We start from the raw sequence: 12,101 nt of genomic DNA, 5'->3' as shown, positions 1-12,101 counted from the left end.
TGTGCCAGCACAGGGTCCCCATGCCTGAGAAGGGGTTGGCTGCTGTGTCCCTGTCCTCGAGACCTCTTTACCACACCAGTGCCCCCACAGAGACCTTCTGGGGACAGCCCCCACACCCAGTGCCATCGTGCCTCTGTCCCCATGGTGCCACCCCCACCCAGCCCTGTCCCTTCTCCCTTCCAGCCCAGACCCTCGGCCTCGCTGGTGAGTCCTCGGGGGATGCCATGGCCCCACCCTGCTGTCCCCAGCCCCACACTGGCCCTGGCAGGCTGGTGTCCCCTGTCACCCACAGGTGCCCAGACCACCCAGCTCCTGGTGGAGCCCCCTGGAGGCCGGCGGTGCTGTGGGACCGGGTGACCCTGACCTGCCATGGCTCGGGGACTGCCGGTGCCACCACCTGGTACCAGGATGGGCGGCACTAGAGGCAGGAGGGATGCGACCCCTTCAAGGTCACTGAGAGTGACACCTACATGTGTGACAGACCCAGACGTGGGCTCAGCCCCCCTGGGACAGTCTTAAATAGTGAGGAGTTCTGGGAGTCCTGTGAGAGTCAGTCCGAATTTTCCCTCATCTGCCTCACGATCGTCATTGGGGAACCACTGAAGAGAAGACCCCCCCTGTCTAAAATATCTGGCTCTGAAGGAGAAAGTCACATGCCAACAAGCCCCTGAGACCTGAGAGCATTGCTAAGTTTTTGTTTTCACAGGTGTTGTTTGCTGCATGCTACACTGAGCCCAATGAGAAGAAGAAGGGGGCACCGTGCCCTTTTTGCAACAATAGCCTTGGAAGCTGTCCCACCTCTCGGCTTGGCTGGACTTTTCCTGACTTCTGGGTGGTCCCCTGCAGAAGACCCTTCTCACTCATTTGCAACCACTGTGACAGACAGACTGAGATGTAAGAAGCCTTTCCATCAAAGACAGAGACATGAAACCCCTATGTGAGAAGGCCCCCTCTCCTCCTTCCAAGGCCTGGGACTGAAACCCCCAATCCGGCGGAGATGTGCGGGGGGAGGCAAGCTGACCAAAGCAAGATGGATGTTGCAGGTGTGAGCATTGGACCATGAACACAATGGCTCTCACCTACTGCTGAGAACATGGACTGTGTGTACCCTTTGCAAATACCATTCCCCCTTCCCCCATCGAAAGAGAGTAGAATTGGAGTCCAGATGAACTGCACTTCTGAGATCTCCCCGATGTTACAGGCAGATCCTCAGCTGGACTGCACCAAAGGACTTCGTCTCTACGTTTGGTAGCTATATTCCCCCTCTTTCTCTCTCTTTTTTCTCTCTCTTTCTCCATTTCTCTCCCTTAATCTCTCTATCGCATTTTGCTATGGTCATTCAATAAAAGTGCATTTGTTTTGATTATTACTGCAAATCCCCTGTGCCCTGTCAGTTTTTTTTTTCCACTCTGAGATCAATCCACGAACCATTTCGAAAGTTGTTTGTAAGGACGGATCGTGACACCCCAGCCATGTGCACTGGCTGTCACTTGCTGCTGTGGGCATCACTCCCCTGGCTGATGGCTCTTCGGATGAAGGGAAAGGAGCGAGGTCACGTCTGTCCCCACGTGTAGTTGGGCCTTGGTGGGAGGAGGGTGGGGACAGGATGGGGGCAGGGTGGGGACCTGATGGGACATGGGGGTGATGGTGGCACATGTTTGTGATGGTGGGACATGGTGGGGACATGGTGTTGCCAGAATTTTGAGGCTGAGGCAGTATAGGGGGCCAGGCATGGGTGTTCAGGGTAATGGGAGGCCCGGGGATGGTGTCTCAGGGGAATGGGGGACCCAAGGATTTGGTGGACTCAGGCTTGGGGTGAGGGTCCCAGAACAACGTGGCCTCCAGGGATTTGTGATCATGGGATGGGGCCGAGGGATTGGCATGCCATGGGAATGAGATTCCTGGTGGAACCAAGGCCCCCAGGGGAAGGGGGATCCCAGAGGCCAGAATTACCAAGTTGGGGTTCCTTGGGAATTAAGATCCTGGGGACTGCCAGCCCTGGGATAATAAAGCCTCATTCGGCGTTATTATAAAGCAGAGCAATAGGGCTCAGGAGCTCAGTCCCTGGGTAGGGACTGGGTTCCCGAAGCTAGCTCGCTCATGCCAAGGCCGCGGGGCTACCATCTAGCAAGCACGGTGATTATCAGCTCTATAGTGATTGCAAGCTCTCAGGATTTCAGCTCTGCTTGCTAGGTAGTGGTGCCCTGGGCTGGAGGCTGCAGCAGACGGAGAGAGAGGAGAAGGAGAAGGCACAGGCTGTTCCACAAAGATGGCTTTATTTGGGGAGGTCCGTGAAGGGTCTCTGCTCTTCTTCTTTCCCCCCTAATGGGGTACAGTATGCTTCTTTTATAGGGTTGGAAAGGATCCAAGCTTGACCAATGGGTAAGGGGTTAACATGACATTGCCTTATAGGGTTACAGAGATAGGTTAAGGGTGGAGGACAGGAAAACAGGAATTTTCTTTTGCTGTTTCAGCATTCCTATTGTTCATATCCTCTATGGTGCTTTTCCTAAATTTATCGGGTTTGCTACAACTCCACTTTCTGTTTTTACAAAAAAGGCGTTCACTATAGTTCTTTTGAAAGAGTGAACAAGGCACGAGAACATAGCTAACACAACAACTACAAGGAGAATCAACAACATTCCCTTATCCAAGGATGCAGCCCATCCTGTTAATCCCCATTGCCCGAAAAGTTCATTGACCCAGTCTGGGATTCTTTCTACTTTCAAGTCCTTCACGAGATCTTTCAGTTTCTGGATGTTCACATGGATGGATTCTGAGCGTGAAGAGAGGTTGAAGCAGCACATCCCTTCAAAGTCTTCACAGCCGTGTCCATGGGCAAGCAGCAGGAAGTCAATTGCTGCTCGATTTTGGAGCGAAGCATGTCTTGTGGTTTCTTCTTCCTTTAAGAGATCACTCAAGGCTGCAGATGTAGTGTTAGCTTGTTTACTGAGCCAGCACCCAAGGTGATTGATTTCACCAAGGGCTTTAGCTGCAGCTACCCAGGGTAAGAACAGGGAGACAGCAATCTTTTTTGGTTTGTTCCAATCATACAATTTAGGATCACAATTTTCATCAAATTCAGTGTAGGACCTTTTTTGTAGTTTTGATTCGCTTTCTTTTTTCCAATTATGTAACAGGGTGATGTTTGGTGTAAGGGTAGAAAGTTTTCCAAGGGTACAGGGACCTCCCTGGAGTTGGGAGGGGATCCCATCCCATACTCTGTCACCACAGATGAGAAACATTCCCTTGGGTAATACTTTAGGATGGAGAGAGGACACAGAAATCACACGAGCCGTGTAATTGCACCAATCGTGAGAATTATAGGCTTTGTTAATTGGTGATATCTCTTTTCGATATGTGTCGCAGACATCTTTCATGAAAAATCCTTTCTTAGGATTTTTCCTTGTGAGAAGCTGCAGTTTCAGCAACTAAAATAAACAATGGTTATCTGCTGCTGTGGAATGCAACAGGTAGACCTGTGATTGGTCTCCTTGGGTGTTTGGATTTCCTGACCACTCATGGCAGAGCTGGCTCTTGCTCTGTCTGAGACACAGATCTTTGTTATTTATTCTTGTCTATTCTTAGCTTAGCTAGCTGCTGAAGAAACCTTTTCCTTTCTATTGCCTTTTAGTATAGTCTTAATGTAATATATCATAAAATAATAAATCAAGCCTTCTGATCATGGAGTCAACATTCTCGTCTCTTCTTCATCCTGAAAACCCTTGTGACCACAGTCACAGATATGTGTTTTTGTTCTGGTCAATTTCTGGCCAATTGTTTTTTGGACGTCTAAAGTAAAATTTGACACAGTATGTGGCCTTGGAGGACCCCAACAGATCTAATTCTTGGGGTTCCTCTCGAGCACCTGGCAGAATTTTTGTCCACTCATCCCAAGTATCAGCCACATTGGGTCTCTTACCTGTGGTGCTGAGGATCTCTGAGTTATAGACAGGCCAGTCATCTGCTACAAAGGGAATTCCTACTAGACACGTGGAAGGTGGATTATCAATGCTTTGCATGGACAAGCACATGTTGTCCTGTTTTAATGTTTTTGCTAAGGTTACCCAAACATTATGGCTGGGCTGTGGGCTAATCCAGCCGAAGGCACGTGGTACGGTGAAGAACTTCCAGGCAGCAGTGAGGACAGCAGCAACGGAGATATTATTCATCTTTGGGCAGAAATAGGGCTTCTGATAGGGAATATAAGCAGAATTTGTTATCTTTATGATGAGAGGGTTTTCTGCCTTGTTCTTTTCTTGTTCCCCTCCTCCCCCCCTTTTTCTTTTAATTTCTAAGCTACACTATGGGAGGAGGAGTGGGTAGAGGGTTAAGGGGTTTTAAAAGGTGAGGGAGAGGGAATATCAGGGTTTTTTTGGTTTTTTTGGTTTTTTTGTTTCTTTCTTTAAATACAAAAAAAACAGTGTAACAACATATAGTTCAGAGAACACTTTTGTGTTAAGGCCATCTATAGCCTGATGCAGCAGACTGTTGTTTAGCTTTTCAGTTTTGTCTGCTGTCTTGTAATGGGGTGGTCTGTTTTTGTGTTTGTGGGTATGCGGCGACGTCTTCATCTCCAGGCAGAGCTGGTTTGGTTTTGAGGTGGTCTTGTGTTTGCCTCTGGAGAGTTCTTGTCCCCGTTTGCAGGGGTCATGTTCGCAGTGCCTAAGTATGGCTTTATGTTTTTGCCTGGGTACCATCTCGGACTGGATGGTAGTAGCACGCACACATATCCTCTACCCCAGGTAATCAACTGGTGAGGCCCAGAAATTTGGTGTGTTTCAGGGTCCTTCACGAGCACAGGTGGTTTCTCAGTGAGCTTTGCTTGGGTGGTATTTGCAAAGTGGCGAGGTATTGGTGGCTCAGGCTCTGATGCTGTACAGTTCAGGAAGTTGATGACGTAGAGAGCCTTGCAAAGTCTTTCCACTGGAGATGTGATTCTCGTGTCTCTGTTCTGTTGATCGAGGACTCTTTTGAGGGTTTGATGTGTCCTTTCCACGATGGATTGTCCTGTGGGGTTTACAGGTATGCCGGTCTTGTGTGCTATTCCCCATTCATTGAAGAACTCCTTTAACTTGTGGGAAGTGTAGGCTGGTCCATTATCTGTTTTAATCTCTTTTGGTACACCCAGGATGGCAAAAGCGAGGAGAAAGTGTTTTATTGTGTGCATGGTATTTTCTCCTGCATGTGATGATGCAAATACTGCTCCTGAAAACGTGTCGACCGATACATGCACGTATTCTTACCTTCCAAAAGGTGCGAAGTGAGTTACATCTGTCTGCCACAGCTGGCAGCTATTCAAACCTCGGAGATTGACTCCCATCCCCATAGATGGTATCTGATAATTCTGACAGTTCGGACACGTAGCCACAATAGCCTTTGCCTGATCCTTTGAGAGCTTAAACATTCTCATAAGGGCAGGTATATTTTGATGAAAAAACGCGTGTGACAACTTTGCCTGGGCAAAGATGTTAGGAACATTAGCAGTTTCTGCTGCCATTGCGAATGCATCCGCTTTTCTGTTGCCTTCTGCAACAAAACCTGGGAGGTCTGTGTGTGACCTCACATGCATTATATGGTAAGGTTGCTTTCTGTGGGAGATTAGGTATATTAATTTAGAGAGCAGTTGGTACAACTTTGGATTAGAGACGTCTTTGAGAAGAGCATGTTCTGCCCTCATCGCTATTCCAGCAACATAAGCTGAATCTGTAACCAGATTAAAAGGCTCGTTTTTAAATTTTTCAAAGGCTCTGACAACAGCTGCTAATTCTGCGATCTGTGAAGATCCCTCCACTATTTGTATGTCAGAGTGCCAATCTTGTATTTGGGGCTCTCTCCATGTAACCACCGACTTGTGGGAAGACCCTGAGCCATCTGTAAAGAGGGTTAGAGCCTTGAGAGGTTTTCTACTTTGGATTCGTTTTGGAATCAAATGGAAGGTTACATCAGGATTAAAAAGTTTGTGTTTTGGGATCTTAACTGAAGTTTGGTCCGTGTAGCTATCCAGGGCAAACTGGAGGCTTTCATTGGTCTGGATCAAATCCTCGAAGTCTGTAAGAGTTATTGGTAAGTATATGCATTTGAACTCACAACCTGAAAGAGATCGAAGGTGAGTCCTTGCCTTTTTTATTAAATGTGCTATGACCTCCTGGTAGGTGGTGAGTGTCTTTGTGGGCTGGCTACTTGTAAAGACCCATTCTGGAAAATCAGTCCATGGAATTGAGGTGCTTTTCCCAGGATGATGAACTGGAAAGGGAGGCTGGGCTCGAAGCAATGGGCTTTGCGTGAAGACAGGGCTTCCTGGACTTTGGTGATGGCACCTCTGGCTTCTTCTGTGAGAGTGCAGGGAGAGTCCAGGTCCTTAGGTCCGCAAAGAAGGTCGAACAAGGGAGCAAGGTCCTCTGTTGTAATTCCTAGCAGTGGATGTACCCAGTTGATGGATCCGCAAAGGCCGTGTAAGTCCCTGAGGGTTTTTGGGTCGTCATTTATGGTGAGCTGCTGAGGTACAATGGTTCTTTCCTGGATCTGGACTCCAAGGTAAGTTCATGGCTTGGTGTACTGGATTTTGTCCTCTCGAATCTCCATTCCTGCCTTTTCTATGGTTTCAATAGTCTTTTTAACTGTTTTGTCCAATTAAGCTTTGTCTGAAGCACACACCAGGATGTCATCCATATAGTGATGGATGATAGCTTTGGGGAATGATTTCCGAATGGGAGACAGGATGTGAGCCACGTACCACTGGCAAATAGTGGGGCTGTTTTTCAGGCCTTGAGGAAGATAACACCAATGATATCTTTTGAGCGGGGCCTCCTTGTTAAGAGAGGGAATGGAAAAAGCAAACCGTGGAGCATCCTCAGGGTGCAGAGGAATGCTGAAGAAACAGTCCTTAATGTCTATGATAGCAAGTGTCCAGTCTCTAGGCAGCATCGATGGGGAGGGCAGGCATGGCTGGAGGGGGGACCATGTCCTCGATGACCTCGTTGATTCTGTGAAGGTTGTGGAGAAGCCTCCACCTGTCTGTCCCAGGCTTTGGTAGAACGAAGACTGGAGAGTTCCAAGGGCTGTTGGATTCCACTATGTGGCCTTTTGTGAGCTGATCTTCCACAAGGGTGTTTAGGGCGCGCAGTTTGGCTTTATTGAGGGGCTACTGTTCAATCCAGAATGGCTTGTGACTTTTCCAGGTGAGACGAGGTGTTTCTGGCAGCGCGCTTAGTTCAGTGGCCCCGATTACAAATCCTGAGTGGGAATACGTAGGGAAGCTCCCCAATGGGATAGAATGTCTCTGACCTAAAGGGTGATAGGGGCCCTTACCACAAATGGACGAATGGTTGCCAGCTTGCCTTCAGGCCCTTCCATGAGGATGTTGCTCTTGCTTCTCATGGACACTGTGGCTCCACCAATCCCTGAAATCATGCCTGCAACAGGTTGTAGATCCCAGTGTGCTGGCCATTCTGAGCGGGTGATGATGGTCACATCAGCACCAGTGTCCAGCATCCCTGGTAGGTGGGTCTTCTTGCCTTTGCAGGTGAGGCCACACTCGATGGTAGGCTTGGATGGTCCCACAACTTGTGCCCACATAGCTGTAGGGTTGAGAGGAATCTGTTCCCTGTGATCCTTTGGGAGTAAAAAGGCTTGTGCTATTGGAGTTCCCTTTGAAAGAAAAAATGGCGAGTCTATGCAGTATACCTGGACGAGAATCTCTTGTCCTGGCTGCACTGTCAGCACTTCTGGAACAACAAAGATCTCCTTTGGGCTATTAAGAGAGTCGCCTATAATTAAAATGTGCGAAGGACCACCTTTTGGCCCACATTTGCCTGTGGGAACACGGTGAACATTCTCGTTATTACAGTCAATGGACAAAGCAGTTACCAGTTGACGGTGGGTTCACATCTGGGTTGCCCCGTGGGTTGGATCCTCTTCTTGTGGTCCAGAACGTCCTGGGATGGTGCGTGGTTGGGTCTGGGTGGCCTTTGATTTGTTGTCAGCACCCGGGGCTCGACCAGGCGGCGCAAGGAGTTTAACGGGCGCTGCTGGTAGCGCTGCTGATTCTGGGGTCTTTGGTAATTGGTACGGTGGTATCGGGGAGGTGACCTTTCTGGGCAGTCCTTTATGTAATGTCCAAGATCCCCACAGTGATAGCATTTAGCTTGGTCTTTAGAAGCTATTACTGCATATGCACCAGAAACTCCTTCAGCAATACCCTTAGCAACTGCTTGCGCCACTGTATTTTCAGTGGACATGTGACGTGTACAGCATTCCAGCATTTGCTCTATGGTGGGGTCTGTATCCATGGGTAGAGACCTCAAAATGGCTTTGCATTTTTCATTTGAGTTACACAAGGCAAGTTTACATAAGAGTTCCTTCTTTGCCTCTGTGCTCTCTATCTGTTTCTCCAGAGCATCTCTAAGTCTGTCCACAAATTTGATAAAACTTTCATCTATTCCTTGTTTAATAGTAGAAAAATGCATTGTTGGCATTGACTCATCATGCATGAGAAGTAAAGAGGTTTTTGCTGCGAGAGCGATGTCCTGCAGTGCCTCTTTATTCAAGGTTTCCAATTGGTCTGCTGGTTTCTGTAAGTCACCTTCACCAGCTAGTTGGACTACCGTAAAATTCTTCTTATTAGCATCCGCAGAATATGAATCTGATAATGTTTTTAAATGTCTTTTCCAATGCCTGTCCCATAACAAATATTCTGCTGGGGACAGGAGGCAGTGTGAAATATTTTTTACATCATGGGGAAGTAAGACATGTGCTGAGAACATGGCTTCTAAGAAATTTCTAAAAATATGTGAGCTTCGCCCATTTTCTTTGGCTATATTTCTTAATTGCACTAGTTCTTTATTCGAGTTAGCCTTCCATGTCTTTATATGGACTCGCCACCATTCCGTCCTTGCTTATATTCTACTGGGAAAGCATTAATTTTCTGTGCCAGCTCCCAGTCTCCAGCCTTTGTCGCTTTTATTTTAATAAGAGCCCATGGATCCGTGTGGATCGTATCAGAACCAGATTCACTGCAAGAGCTCTGGTCCTCTGAGGAGGACTGGGGGGGGTTTCTATCCGTGACTTGCGCTTTTTTCGTTTAGAAGCGTTTTTCAAAGGTTTCAGTGGCTGGCGGGGGAGACATGGCATGACCCGGCTAGGGGGAGGCGCCAATGGAGCTGGGATGGCAGCACAGCACGTACAGGACCGGGTGGGGGGGGGAGCACCGTGGGGGGTGTCTGGGATCCGTTCGGGTGGCATTGAAGGTTGGGTGGGGGGTTGGGGGCACGCGTGGTGGGGGCAGGGGGGCTGGGCGGGGTGGGGGTGTGGGCATGGGGGGAGTGAGGGGAGGCAGGCGGTGGTACCGGTCTGGGCTGCTGCAGTTACGGGGTGGGTTGGTGGCACTGCGCTTGTGCGAGGTCCCCCTGCTGTGGCGGGCAGGGAGCAGGGGGAGGCGGTGGAGATGGACACGGGCTCGGGAGCGGCGGGGGTGAGGCTCGGGGAGCCCTCGGGAGGGGCCGGGCCGGTCGGAGCCGGGGCGGGGGGAGCGGGGGCGGCGGGCGCAGCGGCGGGAGGGATGGTGGGGGACACCAGCGCGGGGGTGGGGGGGTTCGCAGCGGCGGGGGGCAGAGCCGACGCAGGGGTGGAGGGGGCAGCAGAGGCAGGAAAAGGGACCCCCGGGACCGGAAGCAAGGAGGAAGCCAAGCCGGGGGTAGGGGGGATGTGTGGAATTATAGATAAAACAGGATCCGCGGAGTTGGGCAGCGCAGGTCCCGCAGGGGTGGAGGATGTGGGAGGGGGAACTGGGGTGGGCAGCGTAACCTCTGCTTTAGGAGTAACGGAGGCAAGAGGGACTTTAGGACCTAAGAGGTGGTGTGACATATGCATGTGACATTCCTCTGAGTTCTTATCATTCTCATTAGTATTTGAAGAGGAATGTCTGTTAAGCCCTGCAAGATTTTTTCTCTGTTAAATCTTTCAACGGTTTTAGTTATTATATGGAATAAAGGCAAATAGTTAGTTGTAGAGAGCTTTTTGGATAATTGGTTAGCTGAGAAAGGACATTTCGATGTGATACCAATGGATAAGGATAGGGGAAACAAGCTGGGAACTGAGCAACCAGTGTCCAATCACTGACAAAGGTCACAGTGACCTTCCCTGAAACGGGAAGACGGGGGAGAAAATCGCTTGCCAGAAAATGTAGTTATCTTAGGTAGAAAAGTTAGAAGAATGCAAACATAGAAGCAAAATAATTGTTAGAAGATAGAAGTAGGTGTGGTTGATCTAAGTGTGCTTTAACCAATAATGATCTCAGCTTTTGCAATATGTATAAGCTTCATTAACACCAATATAAATATGTGTGGGGTTTCAATAAACTTCGGGATTTGCTATTCATCGCATATGGTGTGTCGCATTTCTCCCGCCGTATCACGACAGTTAGTTACAGAGAAATCCTGGTTTGTTTGGGAGATATATATTGTGTTCCTGGTCATATCCCAAAACGAATTTTCAATGACTGCTTTCTTATCAGTATCAGGGTGTTGCGAAATAATCCAAGTTACAAATATTTAAGGTTAGTTTTTGAGAGCTTGCCTTTAGAAAAGGAGAAGTTGTTAGCAGATAAGATTTCTAAAATAGTTAAATATATCTCTCTCTCGGTTTTACTTAGTTTTAATGTACTAAAAATTGTACCCATGTTAATGGTTAGCCCTTCCAGCAGAAAAAACGCAAAAAAAAAAAAAAGGAAAAAAAATGAAAAAAAAGTTTTGGAGCCCCAAAGTTATGTGCGCAATATTAGCTAATACTTACAGTTCCTGGGGTCCAAGATCTGTGGAAGGGGTCTGCTGTCGTCAGTTCTCCTCGGAACTTTCTCTCGTTCAGATGTAAGTTTTGAGTGTCGAACTGACCCTCCTGGGGAAAGGATTTTCTAAAACAAAAAGTCCCTTCACAGAAGGAGCGGCTTCCCAAACAGGCAATCACAGAAAACCCCCGGGGGGCTTCGTTGCTCAACCGACGGATATCACCTCTGGGGGAGTCCGTTGTCGTTGGGATGCCACTTTAATAAAGACTCATTGGCGTTATTATAAAGCAGAGCAATAGGGCTCAGGAGCTCAGTCCCTGAGTAGGGACCGGGTGCCCGAAGCTAGCTCGCTCATGCCAAGGCCGTGGGGCTACCATCTAGCAAGCATGGTGATTATCAGCTCTATAGTGATTGCAAGCTCTTAGGATTTCAGCTCTGCTTGCTAGGTAGTGGTGCCCTGGGCTGGAGGCTGCAGCAGACAGAGAGAGAGGAGAAGGAGAAGGCACAGGCTGTTCCACGAAGATGGCTTTATTTGGGTCTCTGCTCTTCTTCTTTCTCCCCTAATGGGGTACAGTATGCTTCTTTTATAGGGTTGTAATGGATCCAAGCTTGACCAATGGGTAAGGGGTTAACATGACATTGCCTTATAGGGTTACAGAGGTAGGTTAAGGGCGGAGGACAGGAAAATAGGGATTTTCTTTTGCTGTTTCAGCATTCCTATTGTTGATATCCTCCATGGTGCTTTTCCTAAATCTATGGGGTTTACTACACTTGGGGACCGCTGGTGCCACGACCTGGTACAAGGACAGGCAGCGCTGGGGGCAGCAGGGACCTGACCATTTCACTTTCACCAAGAGTGGCACCTGTGAGTGTGACAGACCCGGTACCAGGTTCAGCCCACCTGTGACTGTCTTAAATGGTGAGGGAGGTTTGGGTGTCCCCAGCCTGGCACCCACGGGGACCCCAAGGGCTCTGGGTGTGCTCTGCTCCATGGGTCACCTCCTGGTGTGACCAGAGCCCATCCCCTGCTCTGGGGACATCCCAGAGCATCCCAGACCGGGGGGATCCCAGTGTTGGCATCGGGAACCCCCGATGCACTGTGTGTGACCCAGTGGGGAGGTCTTGGTTCCATGGGATGTGACAGGATCCCTCTGTCCCCCAGACGGGCTGGTGCTGCAGGTGCCTGCGCAGGCGCTTCTGGAGGGGGACACGGTGACCCTGTGCTGCTAGGTGCAGTTGGCTCAGCCCCTGTCACCTTCACCTGGTTGCACAATGGGCAGGAGGTGGCCCGGGGTCCCCTCCTGGATCTTGGAGACAT

The sequence above is a fragment of the Molothrus aeneus genome, unplaced genomic scaffold (assembly GCF_037042795.1).
Source record: "Molothrus aeneus isolate 106 unplaced genomic scaffold, BPBGC_Maene_1.0 scaffold_60, whole genome shotgun sequence".
Lineage (NCBI taxonomy): Eukaryota > Metazoa > Chordata > Aves > Passeriformes > Icteridae > Molothrus > Molothrus aeneus.
Note: the sequence above shows the minus strand (reverse complement) of the source record.